Source organism: Solanum tuberosum, unplaced genomic scaffold (assembly GCF_000226075.1).
Source record: "Solanum tuberosum cultivar DM 1-3 516 R44 unplaced genomic scaffold, SolTub_3.0 scf00499, whole genome shotgun sequence".
Taxonomy (NCBI): domain Eukaryota; kingdom Viridiplantae; phylum Streptophyta; class Magnoliopsida; order Solanales; family Solanaceae; genus Solanum; species Solanum tuberosum.
The window spans coordinates 268,313-280,749 of NW_006239418.1; the positions used below are offsets into that span (position 1 = coordinate 268,313).

Below are 12,437 nucleotides of genomic sequence, written 5' to 3' on the forward strand. Positions count from 1 at the left end.
AGAGAGAGAGTAGAGAGAAGGATGAACTTTAGGTTTAGATCTTTGGGGTTTTGTGTTTGAGTGATAAAGTGAGGTAAATTGACTTAAAAATCATTATATACACGTCCCCTAAAGTACCCTAAATACCCCTCACTTAAATGGACTCTTTAATGAAGTAAAAATATATTTCTGAATTTCTGCATTTTCGTCGCGGACTTGAGCTGTTCCCTGAAGATATTTGGAATTAAATTTCGAGACAGTAGAGTCCGCGACACGACCTCATCGCGAACTGAATTTTTTCTCCTTGGGGGAGCAAGTGCGCGACGCGCCCTCATTCCCTCTATGCACAACTTGCAATCTGCCTCGACAGCTTGCTTGGCCAAGGTTGGGGTCCTCCTCGGGGCCCCTTAGTGTGGTCCCGAGGAGTCGTATTCAAACGTTTTGACCCTAGGAACATATATTTACCTATTTTAAACCTTTTCACCAGATTATACCATCATACGACACTCCCAAACCTGCCCAAAACCTAAGGACACACTAGAACACAATCTTCTCTAGTTTCCGGACGTCGTGGTCGTTTCTTGACGTTTAGACTTCTACTCTTCCAAACCAAGTCAATTGCATTACTTAAGGTTTAGAAACATCATTTTAACTATTTTTAAGTCAATGTTCATAAGGTGAGGCTCTAACTTAAGTCATAGAATTTCCGGGGTATTACAAGACCTCTTCTGGAATAGTCGATCAAACAATAAAACTCTATCCAACAAGACAGTTAAGTGAACTATGTGACCCAAAAAAATCATGGGACAAGAATTCGACATTTGTGATACATCAAAATTATGCAGGACTCTACAAGATGAGTCCAATTTCATTTAAGGTTCTTGGAGACTACTTACCCTAAACTCAAGCTCACACTTATTTAAAGTGTAATGTATTTCCTTGAATAGGCATCTCTAAAATTTCATATATTCATGGAATATTCATAAAGTAATCAAGATGTGGGTGCACTCTTCTTCACAACCAAATGTTTTAACAAGATCCATAAAATCCTTTCACGGAGATCAAATAAATCCTAAGGAGGTCCACATCATCTTTAGTTTGAGTGACACTAACATCCCTTGAATCACGGAGAAATCTTAATAGAAAGGAATCAAGGGATAAACATATTTGTACTCACAATCTTTATGAATAAAGTCATTCTTTTTTATTTATTATGTGATTGCAATATATTTTTTGTATTTGAGAAAAAATATTGCAAATAAATTGGCACGCCCAGTGTGACCCAATTTACCCTTTATCTCCTCTCTCACAAATCAAATGTGAATCTGAAGCCACAAACCGCAAAGATTGAAACTCCATTTTTGTGAGTACTTCAAGTCTCGTCTTTGAGTTTATCAAGTTTATCAAGTTTACACTCCCACAAGCCTTGAAGTAGAGGGAATTTATAGACACCAAAAATTTGTGAAACTCTATGAGATGAGACACTTCCTCAAGAAAAGTATGACAATTTGGAAAGTCACCATTAGTGGGAACATCCTCCCTAACGAGCTCAACACGCTTTCTAGCTTAGGACAAGTTTAAATTGGGTTTCAATATCATTGTTGTCAATGTACGCAAATCATACTCATTCAAATTACCAAAATTCTAGTATAAAATGTCTCAACATTTAATAGGTCGCCCAAATACTTTAATAGAGAAAAAAGATTATTAGTTTTCTTTTATGTCCTATATTTTTACATAGGCTATAGATCACTGCGGTTCAAGCCTAGTGACACTTTGCATTAGGTAACTGGACAATAATAACTCTTGCACACTCACTGCAACACACAATGCTAACAAGTTTTCTTTTATGTCCTATATTTTTACATAAGTTATGGATCACTGTGGTCCAAGCCAAGTGACACTTTGCATTAGGTATCTGGACAATACTAACTAATGCACACCCACTGCATCACCCAATGCTAAGTAATTAAATACCAAATTAAGCAAATTTTAAGCAAATATCAAAGCTAGCAATATATTGATCATACTAGTATAAAAGGTTTACATTATTAGTCATTATGTGGAAGTTATGATAAAGGTATTTGTCAAAAAAATATTGATATAAACAACAACTATGTGTCAATTCTAAGCTAGTTGGGGTCAATTCTCTTGGTTTTTTTTGGATCAAGGCGAGGAGGAATGGATGTATAGGTGACATGTATAAGTTATACTTCCAATCCCTACACTACCTTAATCTAATAATTAAATCCTGAAGACATAAAGAAATTCACAGATGGGAGGTGCACCAAAATTCAATTAATACCTACCTAGAATAGTAGGGTTCATGGAACATAATAAAAAGGCAATTCAATATATTCTTCACTAGAGGAAAATTCCTTTTGCATCAGAAATATATTTTTTTAGCATTCAATCAAAACATTACCTGGTCGTCAAGGAAGTAAGTTGAGAACCATAAGGTATCAAGTACAATTTCCAGTGGTGGCAAAAATCTAGGGACTTCTGCTATTTATGCCTTGAAGGATAGACTTACCTAATACCACAATCAAGAAAGCAATATATATGGTTTAGAAATAGAAAGGAAGAGGGAGAAATATCAATTGATGTAATTCTAGACGCAAGAACAATAAAGTGAACCGCAATCAAGCAAACAAAATATACTATTAAGAAACAGAAAGAAAGACAGAGATTTAGAAGTCAAAAAGGACGGTCTAGCAACTAAAAGACATTTAATTACTAGAATAAAATCTAAGGGTGAAATGAAATTGAACTCATACAAGTGAAGACTAACCTAAGTAATCAAGAGGGTTCAATTGAACATTTATGAGGGTTTCTTCAAACTCACAAAGAAGCCTAAACATAAAATGTTCATTCCAAACCAACTCCTAAAATAAACCCTACTTTCTACTATTTCTAATAATAGATAAACTAACCTAAGCTAGTTACAATAATACCCTTGAGGTAAAACCAAGGAAAGTCTAGCCTATTAATTATTGAAAATTTAGTCATCATATATATATGAACAATGCCTATTATATACTGTTTGAGGTCATTCTCATTATTTTAAGTCAAACTTCAACAAATCTTGTGTGTGCATCTCCAAGCTTTTGGGAGATAAATATTATATAGAAGGTATGAGATGACCCCAAAGGGACTTGATCTATCGTTATTCTCGTTTGATTAATTAATTTCTACAAAAGATCTATCAGACTACAGAGTGAATGATTTGATCAATGAATATTCATTTTTTTCAATGTCGAATGAATTCTCACCAATTAATCAACTCCGATCGAACTAATCAAACCCCAAAACACATTATAAATTTTAGTTAGGGTTCAAGGAGACAAAAAAATTTGCAATAAATCTTATATATGGAAATTAAAATCCGACCATAAAATAAATATGACGAAACAAGAATATTTTATTAATTAACAGTTTGGGTACAATTATGTCCCTCTCTTGATTCTTTTGTAGGATAATTTGCACCTTAAATGAATTTTATTTGATATCCATGTAAAGAGGTTTTTCTGGATCTTTTTTTGAAGTATTTGGTTATCAACAAGAGTCCACCCACATCTTGATACCTTTGTAAATATTTCATGAATTTATGAAATTTTGAAGATCCCTCTCTAAGGGATATATTACCCTTTATATAGTGTAAGCTAGGAGTAGTTTTCAAGAATCCTAACTGAAATTTGACTCATCTGGTAGAGTCCCACACAATTTTGATATCTACGAATGTCGAGTTCTTGTCTCATGAAGAAACTGATTTCTTTTTTAAAAAACCTTTATCGTCACATAGTTCACTAAACTCTCTTGTTGGCTGGAGTTTTATTGTTTGAGGTGTAATCAACGGTTCCAGAAGAGGTCTTAAGCTTATAAATGTATTAGTATCTTTGTTGGAGCTAGAATCAACAAAGATCGCACAAACAACGGACCCAATAACATCTCCAAGCACATTTGGGAAGTAGTTTCAGCCTCCCATACGAACATGGACACAAGATCCAATTTCTCAAAAATCCGCAACAGTGCAACAGATCTTCTTTTGTATATTTGGCGATGCATGAAGAAGGTGCTTGTTCAGGCCAGCCTTACCTGCAGATTGAGCATATCATTCATTATTTAAAGAAGCAGACCTCAAATCAGTAATTAGTCACGGAGTCAGTTCGAATATTTGAAATAGAGATGTGTTGTAACAACATAATCTAGAATTGCATTTCCAAGAAACTCTGAACGTTAACATCATTGTGGAATCTCAGGTAGCATGTATGATCTTTGAGTTAGAGCTTCAACAAGCACTGAAGGATAATTGAACTTGTAATGTAGCAGGGATTCAAAGTACCGGACATTAACTAGTTTTTCAACATTCACAGGGAAGTGTCTTGGTATAGGTGCATCGACAAAATCACTGTGCAACCAAAGCCATTTCATAAATGGTAAAGTCGTTACTTCCCTACACAAGTTGAGGTAGGCACCTATTGGTGCCTCAACCACATCAACTACTTCATACTATTTCTTATCGTTTTCCTTAGCCTACTATATATTTTTATTGAAGGCAACAAGAACTCTTAATCAAAGTTGTGAACTTGAGAATTATCATCATGAATGATTCACGTTTTAAGATTGAATGGTTCATTATGGGTGAATTTTGATATTTTACGAGCACATCAAAACTTGCACAGTGTAACATTGTCAATGATTTTATTTTTCTTAAATTTGAGAAAATCCTCGTGATGACTTTCATAAGTCTTAAACAGTTGTATACTAACATCACGTTCAAGAAAAGAGTCTCCAAGTTTCCCAAGTGATTCCAAATGTAACTTCTAGAGGCATTTCTTTATTGTCATTACTTCCAAAACCTTAGCAGTTGGGATACAAAGTTTTAGTTTGAAGTGATCCAAAAGCTCTCTTTATAAGTTTATTCGGCATGACTTCTTCCCCTATAAAATCTAAAGGTTGTAGCACGACAGATAGGTATTGCGGAAGATTTAAGACCTCGAGAATCTTATGAATTCTAAGGTATACACGTATGGCAGTGAATTTGTTATACTTCACCCGAACAGATTCACTGCCATACGTGTATAACTTAGATTCATAAGATTCTCTAATTCAAGAATCTTTCGCCAATAACTATCTGCCGTGCTAGAACCTTTAGACTTTATAGGGGAAGCCATCAGAATAAACTTGAAAAGAATTCTTTTTTATCACTGCAAACTAAAACTTTTTATCCCAACTGCAAAGGTTTTGGAAGTGATGACAACAAAGAAATGCCTCCAGAAGTTTCATTTGAAATCACTTAGGTAACTTTGAGATTCTTTTCTCAAATATGCTATCAGTACACAACTGTTTAAGACTTATGAAAATCATCATGAGGGTCTTTTCAGCATTAAGAAATATAAAATAATTTTCAGTGTTGCATTGTTCAAGGTTAGATGTGATCGTAAATTTCTGAGATTTATCTGTAATGAACCATTCAATCTTAAAATGGGGCTCATTCCTAGGGATAATCCTCAAGTTTAAAACTTTGGCAAAGAGTTTGCCTTCGGTAAAAATGTATATGTAGTAGGGTAAAGTAGGAGATTAGAAGGAAGAGAGTAGCTGATGTGGTTGAGGTACTAATATGTGCCTACCTCAACTCAGGCGGGGAAGTAGCAACCTTATCATTTATGAAATGGATCGGGATGGACATTGCTTTTATTGATGCACCTATGCTAAGGCACTTCCTCATGAATGTTGAGAAGCTAGTCATTGTACGGTACTTGGAAATCACTGCTACATTACAAGTTTTATGACCCTTCGTTGCTTGTTAAAGCGCTAACTCACGGATCTTACATGCTACCTGAGATACCAAGATGCTATTAACACTTGGAATTTCTTGGAGATATAGTGCTAGTTATGTTGTTACAACACATCTCTATTTCAAATATTCGAGACTGAATCCAAGACTAATTACTTATTTGAGGTCTACTTTTGTAAATAATGAATGTTATGCTCAAATTGTAGACAAGGCTAGCCTGTATAAGCACATTGTTCTTGCCTCGCCAGATCTGCAAAGGCAGCTATGTTTTACTATTGAGGATTTTTAGAAATTGGATCATGTGTCCACGTTTGGATGGGAGAGTGGAACTACTTTCCCAAAGGTGCTTGGAGATGATTTTGAGTCCCTTGCTAGAGAGTAATCTTCGTTTATACTGGCTTCGACAAAGATACTACATTTCTAAGCATAAGACCTCTTCTAGAATAGTTGATTAGACCTTAACCAATAAAACTCTATCTAGCAAGACTATTAAGTGATCTATGTGACCCAAAAAAAATCATGGGACAAGAACTTGACATTTTAGACAACAAAATTTTGTGGAACTCTACAAGATGAGTCCAATTTCATTTAGGATTTTTGGAGACTAGTTACCCTAAACTCTAGCTCACACTTATATAACACTTATATAAAGTGTAATATATTTCTTTGATTAGGCAACTCTAAATTTTCATATATTCATGAAATATTCATGAAGTGATCAAGATATGGGCGCACTCTTCTTGACAACCAAATACTTTAACAAGATCTGTAAAATCATTTCACGAAGATCAAATAAATCCTAAGAAGGTCCACATCATCCTAGTTTGAGTGACACTAATAGCCTTTGAATCATGGAGAAATCTTATGAGAGGGGAATCAAGGGATACATATATTTGTACTCGTAATCTTTATGAATAAACTCATTCTTTTTTATTTATTATGTGATTGCAATATTCTTTTTGTATTTGGAAAAAAATAGTGCAAATAAATTTGCACGCCTAGTGTGACCTAATTTACTCTTCAACTCCTCTCTCACAAATAAAATGCAAATATGAAGCCACAAACCGCAAAAATTGAAACTCCATTTTTATGGGTACTTCAAGTATCATCTTTGAGTTTATCAAGTTTACACTTTGATAAGCCTTGAAGTACTGGGAATTTATAGATACCAAAATTTTGTGGAACTCTATGAGATAGGTCACTTCCTCAAGAAAAGGGTGACAGTTTGTAAAGTCACGATTAGTGGGAACATCCTCCCGAATGAGCTTAACATACTTGTAGCTTAGGATAGGTTTAAATTGTGTTTCAATATCATTATTGTCAATGTACACAAAGCATTACAAAGCATTCTCATTCAAATTACCAAAATTCTAGTATTAAATGTCTCAACATTTAATAGGTTGCCTAAATACGTTAATATAGATAAAAAGATTATTATTATTATTAATAGAAGAACAAGTTTTCTTTTTTGTCCTATATTTTACATAGGCTATGTGTCACGAACTTAGAGTCTCACTAATGTTCTGTGCGACACCTAGCAACTTACTCACGAATCTTTCACAGTCTTGTAAGCTCAAGTAAGCCTTTTCAAACTAAGATCGCTAAGAGAATGCAAGAAAGACTGGGAAAGCTTTGGAAGAAGGCTTTGTATTACTTTGTGGAAAGCTTTACACTTGGTTGGATCAGTTTGCAAATAAGAGGCCCTCTATTTATACTACCTCTTAAGGACCTAAGTGTAAATACTATTTACTTTACAATTTCTTAAAATATTTACACTTTAGTTCTATTCTAGAATTCTCTACAAGTTCTGGGGAATTTTAAAGACTTCTTGATATCTAGGGAGTTCTAAAGGGTTCTACTAACCTCTCCACCTCTAGATTCTTCTCCCTTATACCGATGCCAAATTTGAACAGTGAAGTGGCGGGACATGAAACTCTCCTCCACTTGTTGATGCAATGAGTGTGGCGCATTGCTGCAAGAACTCCCAAATTCGGTCCTTAAACTGCCAGAAATCTTCATATCTCTCTCATGTGGCCTCCTCCGAAAATTGTACCTTCCAATGTACAAGAAAGATGGCACTTACTTGCTGTCCTCGCTTCCTTCTTGCTTGATAGTCTATGATAGACTCGATTTTTCGATCATGCGAGGCGGTGATAGTTATGGTTTCCCATTTTGATTAGTTCTGGATGGGATCAGCTTTGTCCTCATGGTATGGCTTAAAAACGCTCGCATGAAAGACTAGATGGATCTTGAAGTGTGGAGGTAACTCCACTTTGTAGGAGATCTTGCCTACCTTAGCAATGATCTTGAACGGGACCTCATATTTTCGCAATAAGTTCTAATGTACGACCCTTAGTGCTTTAAACTATCTTAGGTTGAACTTTACCAAGACCATGTCTCCAACTTGGTAATCCGTGGGATGTCGATTGCGGTCAGCAAATTTCTTCATCCTTTTGGTTGCCTTGTCTAAGTCGGACATGGCAGTGTTGAGTTGTTTCTCCCATCCTTTGGAAAGATGGTAGGGTCCCAAACTCTTTCCATGAAAAGCGGCAGGTAACAAATGTGGAGTTTAAGGTTGTTGGCTAGTCGCCAACTCAAATGGTTTGCGCCCGATAGACTCACTCATTTGCAAATTGTAAGAAAATTGCTCTATGTCTAGGAGTCTACCCAATCTTTCGAGTCTGCACTTACGTAGTTCCTTAGATAGCACTCTAGTAGGGAATTGACATGCTTGACTTACCCGTCTGTTTGTGGGTGGAAACTTGTGGAGAAGTGAAGCTCCGTGCCAAGTATCTCAAACAACCCTACCAAAAGTTCCCGGTTAAGCGACATTCTTGATCATTAATGATATGTCTTGGCATCCCCCAATACTTATCCACATTTTTGAAAACTAGCATGACTGCCTCCTTAGCGATGCAACCGGTTGTGGCGGGCATGAAAGTAGCATATTTTGAAAATATGTCCACCACGACCATTATCATTCCATACCCATCTAACTTGGGTAAGGAAGTGATGAAGTCCATGGTCACGCTCTCCCATGGGCGTTCTGTTAGAGGTAGTGGCTCAAGTATCCCTCTCGGTTGCCTCTGCTCCACCTTGTCCTGCTGACACACCAGTCATGTCTATATGTAGCATTCTATGTCGTCCCACATGCGTGGCCAATAATAGATTGCCTCAATCAACGCCCTCGTTCGTTGCTTACTTGGATAGCCAGCCACAGTGCGTCGTGGCTCTCTTTGATGATTTGCCGCCTACCTAATAGACCCAAACTTGGGCACATAGACCCTCTGACCAGTAGTTAGTAGGAGATGTTCTTCCACCCAAAAACGTCTTGTCTTGCCTTGGGCGGCCAACTCCATGAGCTTCTTTGCCTTTGGATCGTGTTGCATGCCATCCTTGATATCATCCTAGATGTCACAATGAGTTGTAGTGATGAAAGCAAGCTCAGCCTTCCTACTTAGTGCGTCGGCCACTACATTGCGCCTTCCCGGCTTAAACTCTAAGACGTAGTCAAACTCAGCTAGAAAGTCTTACCACCTAGATTACTTCAGGGTGATCTTCTTTTGTGATCGGAATTAGCTAGTGGCCTCATTGTTGGTCTTAACCACGAACTTGGAGCCTAGTAAGTAGTGTCTCCACGTGCGTAGGAAATGTAAGATGACTGTCATCTCTTTCTCCTGCACCGTGTAGGGTCGTTCGGTCTCATTCAATTTGTGGCTCTCAAATGTTACTGGGTGTCTATCTTGAATCAATACTCCCCCTATGGTGAAATCTGAAGCATCTGTATGTATCTCGAAGTTCTTTCAGAAGTCAGGCAGCATCAAGACCGACTCTTCAGTCACAGCGGCCTTGAGGTTTTCCAGAACCCTTTGGTACTCCTCGCTCCAAACCCACGACTTATTCTTCTACAATAACTCAGCCACTAATGAATCTGCGATAATAGTTTGCAAGTCCAAGGAAGATCTCAACTTGATCACTTTTTTGGGTTCCTCCCACTCTTTGATAACACGTATCTTTGCTTCGTCCATCCGCAGTTCGCCTTGGCTAATTATTTACCCCAAGAACTGTACCTCGTGCTGGGCGAACTCGCATTTCTCCTACTTGATATAGAGTTGGTTATCCCGTAAGACTTGGAAAACCTTCCTCAAATTCTCCACGTGCTCCTCCAATGTGTTACTATAGATGACGATATCATCTAAGTATACTACCACAAACTGATCCAAGTAGAGAATAAAGATTTTGTTCATCAACGTGCAAAAGGTGGTGAGTGTGTTGGTTAAGCTGAAGGGCATCACCAACCACTCGTATGCTCTAAATCTCGTCACGCACACCATTTTTTGCTCATCCACTTTCGCAACGCGAAGCTGGTAGTAACCTTTACTAAAATCTACCTTGGTGAAATACTTGGCCTGTCCAAGTATATCAAATCGGCAATAAGAAGGATATGGTACTTATTTTTTATGGTTACCTTATTAAGATCCCGGTAGTCGATGCATAGTCTCTATGACGCATCTTTCTTCTTTTGAAACAAGACTGGCACGCTATAAGGTGCTTTGGACGGGCGAATGTGATCGGCCTCAAGGAGCTCCTTCAGCTGCTTCCTTAGCTTTTCTAACTAGGGTGGAGCCATGCGATAGGGTGCATGCGCTGGTGGATTGGTTCTAACCTCCAACTCGATCTTGTGATCTACCTTGCACCTAGGAGGTAAATTCTTTGGCATCTCGTCCGGCATCACATCTTTATTCTCTTTAAGAACCTTCTCAATAGCCGGTGGCAATGCCTCTTTGGCACTATTGTCCTCTCCGAAACTTGAAATGGTGGCTATGAACGTCAGCTCTCCTTTTATAAGGTCCTTCACGATCCGCATAACCGACAATTGGGCATGTTCTTCCTTCTTTCGCACATTAACTAGAGGTACCATGCATGACCCTTCTCGCTCCATGACCATGAGTCGTTGGAGGTAGGGATCGATCATCGTATGACATGTTTGGAAGAATTCTTGCCCAAGACTGATATCAAATATATCTAAAGAAGCTACGATAAATTTAGTCTTACATTGCCACTTACCCAACGTGATGCTTACTCATTGGGCAACTCCACACATGGGAGTTGGGTGTGCATTGACCGTCTTTAGGCGGGTGTTGTTTGGATTGTAACTTAGCCCCAACCTTGTTGTCGCGTCTTGGTCCTAATGTTGGCTTCTGAACCGGAGTCTACCATGGCACGAGTTGGTCGCCCATTAATGGAGATATCTACATATTGCGTGTTATAGTCTTCCGGCTTCTCCATCTGCTTGGCAATAGCCCTGCATAGCCCGACCATGGCTAGTTGCGTCGTTCCCGCATCCTGCCCTTTCTTTTGTGTGTCCTTCTCCTTACGCCCGTAGGATAGCACAAATTTTCTTCATTTCCGGGGACCTGGCATAACCATGCGGTCCACCACATATGTAGCAACCATCTCCTTTTGTAGTATGCACCTTCCTCTCCGTTTAGCTCTGGCGCCCGAACCGCTTGTCGTTCCACTTGTAGGAGTCGTGTTGTTTAGACTGTGCCTGTTGCTCCTTACCTAGGATACGATCTCCCCCACATTTAACATGACTAGTCCTCACGTCCTTCACCTTCGCCTTATCATGCATGTCATGCTTGAAGTCAGTCAAGGCTTAGGCTTGTGTGATGGCCTCATCTATGGTCCTAACCTGCCATCATTCCAACTTCATCTTAGCCTAATTTTCAATCCGTCCATGAAGTGGAACAACATGTCTTCGTTCGTCAAGTTAGGAATTTGAACCATGAGAGTAATGAATTCCTTCACGTACGCCCAAATTCTGCTTGTTTTCTTCAATTCCATGAACTTGCCTTTGACCTCATAGATGACGTTGTTAGGGAAGAAGGCCTTCTATAACTCTTCTTGAAATTATGCCCAAGGGTTGATAGTGCACAGTCCGTTCCCTATCTCAGTTTTCTTGTGCCTCCACCATAGCATGGCCATCTCCGAATGATACATCGCGACAGTATTGATCTTGTTTTCGTCGCTCTTTACCCGACTACACTTAAAGTAATTCTCCAAGTGCATAAGAAGTTCTCCACCTCTTGGGCATCACGGACGCCTTTGAAAATATGTGGCTTGGGAGCCTCGACCCTGGCTTCCCTATCTCGATCGGATGACGTAGATCATTTAGCTTCAACGCCTTCCTTAAGTGCTTTCTTCTCGGATCTCATGGCTTCAATCATACTTAGCGCATCAATGAGCCGATACTCCAAGAAAGTGATGGCCTCCTTCATCTCGAACTCGGCACGCTGGCGGCCCTCCAACTCCTTGCGGATGTTGTTGGTTTCCTCAAGGGTGAAGTCCTCTAGAGTCTTGAACTTTCCATCAACCTCATTCAAACACCGGCCTAATATCTCTACGGTCTGCCTCGCCATTTCAAACCTTGCAACCCATTCCTCTCCGGCGGTGATATCAATGGCCTCGTCACCATGCTCATCGTCACTTGCTTCAATGGTCGAAGGTGGGTGACATGTTAGCGCCTCGCTTGGTGTAAGGTCGAGCAACATTTCCTTACTACTCTTGTGGTGCTTCTTTCATTTGCAGATCTTCCTTCCACCATCCAGCCTGATATTGGTGGTGCTAGCAACGTTTACATCTCCTTAGTACAAACATT

General features: G+C 38.8%; 2 pseudogenes; one reads left to right on the plus strand and one right to left on the minus strand.

Annotated features, from left to right (window-relative positions):
- Positions 1 to 3,952: 3,952 nt before the first annotated feature.
- On the minus strand, positions 3,953 to 5,153 carry LOC102592425 (endoribonuclease Dicer homolog 2-like; annotated as a pseudogene).
- A 52-nt stretch (positions 5,154 to 5,205) lies between these two features.
- Positions 5,206 to 6,158, plus strand: LOC102592769 (endoribonuclease Dicer homolog 2-like; annotated as a pseudogene).
- The last annotated feature ends 6,279 nt before the right edge of the window (positions 6,159 to 12,437 follow it).